This window comes from Sardina pilchardus, chromosome 6 (assembly GCF_963854185.1).
Source record: "Sardina pilchardus chromosome 6, fSarPil1.1, whole genome shotgun sequence".
Lineage (NCBI taxonomy): Eukaryota > Metazoa > Chordata > Actinopteri > Clupeiformes > Clupeidae > Sardina > Sardina pilchardus.
In genome coordinates this window covers 23397213-23402212 of record NC_084999.1, presented here as the reverse complement: position 1 = coordinate 23402212, position 5000 = coordinate 23397213, and positions in this window count along the sequence as shown.

The window sequence follows — 5000 nt, the reverse complement described above, 5'->3', positions numbered from 1 at the left end:
TCAATCAGAAACATTAGCTAAGCCTTTATAGCTTATCACCTTTATGGAGAGGAGGTTTCAGTTGTACAGTTGTCACTTGTCATTTGATGACAAATATGGCTTATCGGCTCACAGGTACAGTAGGCTATGTCTCATATCGTAGTAGGCCTAGTGGCTTCTGGGTTTGTTCGATAGCGTTCACCTTTAGCCTACAGTTTTGCCTTTGACCTACAGTAGTCGGAGAACATAGGGAGCTGTCATGGTACCGCTCCAGAGCTGAAGTTATCCGTAGCTTCTGGGCTACTGTAACTCCCTTTTGCCTCTATCTGAAAGCAGCGAGCAAATGAACGACGATTTCGGTCTTTATCTGCGGATTTATTTTTGCATTATTTTGAATATGACTCACTCCAGTCTCAACAGCACGTCTATGGCGTCTCGGTTCTCACACACAAAGGCCCATCCTCTCTCGCCTATGGGCTTCTCCTAAAGGCGCTGCACCACTTTACAACAATAGGTTACCTCAAACATCTACATTTTCGTATTAGAATATTTTGTCAAGTGTAAGCTTGTAATTATAAGTAGCCTATAATTATAGGCCACACTTCAGTCATTTTTGGCACTAGATATCTGTTTGAATGTACAGTAGTTGTTGTACCCCCAATGTCTATTACAGTATGGTCTATCTTAAGCTACCATGATCAATTTAAGCTCCCACAACAGTTATCAATTTGTGCCCCTCTTGGAAAAATGTAATGCCCGTCTGTGAATTTGTGTCTGCTGCCACAAAAACATTTCACTAGTTTGCCCGTTGGATTGCTTGAAGTGTACAGAGAATGGCAAGTTTGGCTTGGTAGCTGGCCATGGTCCAGGGATGCCAATAGCGGAGATCACTTGTGAGTGATGTCCGCTAACACCCCCTATGGATAAGGGGTCATTTGGAGCTTAGAGCTAATAGTGAAATGGAGGAGCAGGGGAGGAGGTGGGAGGCTTTGCAACTCCAGCATGACGTAAAGGGCAGCAAGGACGGTTTTATACCCTATGACCGGAAGTTGGGTGAGTGATGCCTGTCAATCAACCCTATGGGCTCCTTCTGAACTTTATTTAGAAAACATCATATATTCATGTTGTACTCTGCACACCAAATGTTATGCACATATATTGCACATAACACATGCATATGGTATATATTGTGTGTACATGTCATGGATATTGTAGGTCAAGTCACAATAACGTTCCTTAATTGGCCTAGAATGTAGTGCATGAGTGTGGAGCTACAGTCCCTCCACACTCATGGAGGACAACAGCATGTAGCACAGAGGGACGTTAGAGTTGGAAACACATACAAACACAGAACCATGTGCTCTGCTCTGCTCTGCTCAGACACATGTGCAGTCCAATGTTCACCACACTCACAGAGGCACGCATGGGCATGCACACACACACACACACACACACACACACACACACACACATACACACACACATGTACATGCTCGCGCGTGCACACACACACACGCACACACACACACACACACACACACACACACACACACACATATACATGCACGCACGCACACACACATACTGTACACACACACACACACACACACACACACACACACACACACACACACACACACACACACACACATACATGCACACACACACACACACACACACACACACACACACACACACATAATTCCAGTGGAAGCGATTATAGTGGACGTAAAAGCATATGGTCTTCACCTCCGGGCAGCGGACATACTTTAATGAAGCCAGTTAAGGGATTAGCAATGGTGACACAAGTCAGCGACGTAGACACCGACCCCCCCATTCACACACCACACACCCACACACACCCACACACATACACACACACACACACACACACACACACACACACACACACACACACACACACACACACACACACACACACACACACACACACACACTCGTGCACGCTCCTAGAAACACACTGAAATGGACTCAGACAAAGGAATAATAGGCTTAGAAGAGGAGTAGGTATTAGGGCAGGATGCACAGATGATAAGCTGATGATTCTACCCTGTGTGTATATGCTTTGTGAATGAGAGCCTGTCTGTGCATGTTGATGCAAGTAAACTAACTACAGTAAAAAAAAGCTACCTTTCTCTGTTTACCACTAAGGGAATGATAATGATGATAAATTGCAGCAAAGCTTTACCGCCAGTGGCCCATGATTTGTTGACTTCTTCATAGAGCAGTAAAATGAAAACAAATATTTGAGTTAATGTTTAACAAGCGTACAGTCATAAATCTCTACCCATGGGAGAGCAAACCAATTTCACAGAAGGTCTTTATCAGCAGTTTTACTGTAAGGTGGCTACGGTGTGGACTTTCTCCTGGTAAGTAGGTTTAGTTGATCACCAGACCTGTGTGGAGAAGAAGGAAGAAAAGGAAGAAGAAGAAGAAGAAGAAGAGAGAAAGAGAGAGAGAGGTGTGTGTGACCTGTGTGGGTCTCTTGCCTCTTGGCCACACACACACACACACACACACACACACACACACACACACACACACACACACACACACAGATAGACACACAAACACAGACACATCTTCCACAGAGAGAGTGAGAGAGGGGAATACACAGCAATAAAGAGAAGCAATAAAAAGATGCTTCATGATTTTTGTATGACTCTCTCTCTCTCTCTCTCTCTCTCTCTCTCTCTCTCTTGTCTCCACTTCTCTCAGTCTCTCCGCTTTCCCTCCTTCACCCCCCCCCCCCCTGCCATCCCTCTGCTCTTTCCTGTTTCCCTCATGGGTGGGACGTAATTACAATGTAGGGCCAAGCTGTGGCTCTAGACGGAACTACAACCTAAGCCCTCCATCTCTCTCTCTTTCGCTCCTGCTCTCTTTCAGTCTTTCCATCTCTCATTCCCTGTCCCTAGACTATATGTCACTCCATTAGTCATGACTCATGTTGGTAGGTTTTAAATCTCTCTCTCTCTCTCTCTCTCTCATTCTCTCTCTCTCTCTCTCTCTCTCACTCCCCTCTTTAATTCTGTGTCACTGTAAGTCCAGTTGAAAGTTGCTTTATCGGGATTGCGGGCAAAAATGAAAATAACTATGATTGCATTCCTCTCTTTCTCTTTATCTCTCTCTCTCCCTTGCTCTGTCTCCTCCATCTTTGCTGTGAGTCAGTGAGTCAGTGTAAGTGATAAGTGTTGGTGGTTGTGTGTTTGTCGGGTGAAGCCGTGGCAGATGGTGTTTTAGTCCAGGCTGTGCTCTCCCTGTCACTGCTTCTGACTCGCTAATGATTCTCTCGGCTCCTGTGCCGCCGCCGCCGCCACCACCAGCTAAGGTTTCATGGGCCACGCTCTCTGGGATGCTGCCTATTACCACTGATGGCTTGGAGGGGCTTTAGTGTTGGTGGTGTTGTCTTGGCTGACTAGCTTCTCCTTCCTTATTTCCCTGCGACTCTTCTCCCTCTCCTCATCTATCTATTGGTCTGTTTCTCTCTTTCTTTCTTTCTCTCTCTCTATCTCTCTCTCTATCTTTTTCTTCTTCTCCTTCTCCTCTGTCATCATCTCCATCTGAGTAATCTAAGCCTTTTGTCAGAGCAGGCTTTACTGTAACGCTTAAAATATAATAAAAACATAATAAAAAAAAGATTTTAATGTCATAACACTACACTCAAGTTTGTTCACTCGCCTCAGTGCGCCAGGGCATAGGAGTGCTATGGAGCAGCCAACCACTGGATGCCAAACAGACCCATGCAGTATAGTCTCGCATCATATCCGATAGTGATGGTATGGGTGAAGGACACTTTTAAACTTTTGCAGGTGCTTATGGTGCAAAATGAGTTAAATTGATTATTCACACAAACATGCTTTACAAGCAATTAAGCATTTAAAAAATGACACAACTGATATTCATTATTAAACGCTTCTAGTGGTTATGTACAATGAGTGTATTTAATGCATAATTTATAGTAGCACTATGAAGAATTGCAATTTAGACTGTTTAACAGAGACAAACCTTTGAGTGAGTCGCTTTAAGCAGTAAAAACAAGGGCTGAGCATTTCCCCCTGTAGACAAACACCCACCATCTCCCTCCACCTGCCCCCTGCAGTCAAACACCCAGCACAGACACGCAGCACCACCCTTCACCTCGCTCCATCCCTCTCCATCTCAGCACCACCCTTCACCTCGCTCCATCCCTCTCCATCTCCCCCTGCAGCCAGACACTCAGCACCACTCTTCACCTCGCTCCATCCCTCTCCATCTCAGCACCACCCTTCACCTCGCTCCATCCCTCTCCATCTCAGCACCACCCTTCACCTCGCTCCATCCCTCTCCATCTCAGCACCACCCTTCACCTCGCTTCATCCCTCTCCCCCTATACCAAACCATCAGCACCACCCTTCACCTCGCTCCATCCCTCTCCATCTCAGCACCACCCTTCACCTCGCTTCATCCCTCTCCCTCTCCCCCTATACCAAACCATCAGCACCACCCTTCACCTCACTCCATCCCTCTCCGTCTCAGCACCACCCTTCACCTCGCTCCATCCCTCTCCATCTCCCCCTGCAGCCAGACACTCAGCACCTGCATGGCCTCTGGTGCTGCTGAGAGGGAGCCGGGTGACACAGATGACTCCGCTCTGATGGGTGCTCCGCGTGACACAGCCTCGTGTCAGGATCATCCAGCAGACTCTCTCTGTCGTGTGTGTGTGTGTGTGTGTGTGTGTGTGTGTGTGTGTGTGTGTGTGTGAGTGTGCACCCACGCCTGTGCAGCAGCTACTTCCGCTATGCCGGGGCCAGCTCCGCTCAGCACCATAAAAGATGCCTTCCGGAAACCCCTCGAGGGCTTCTTAAAGAGGCAACCAGGCGTTTGGAGGGTGTCTACAACAAGCAACAAATTCACAAGCTATAGACCAAAAAGGAGACAACTAAACAATGGCATTTGCTAAGCAGACACCCCTTCCAGTACATTGAACACAATTAAGAAAAAGAGCTGGAAGCTAGCCCATA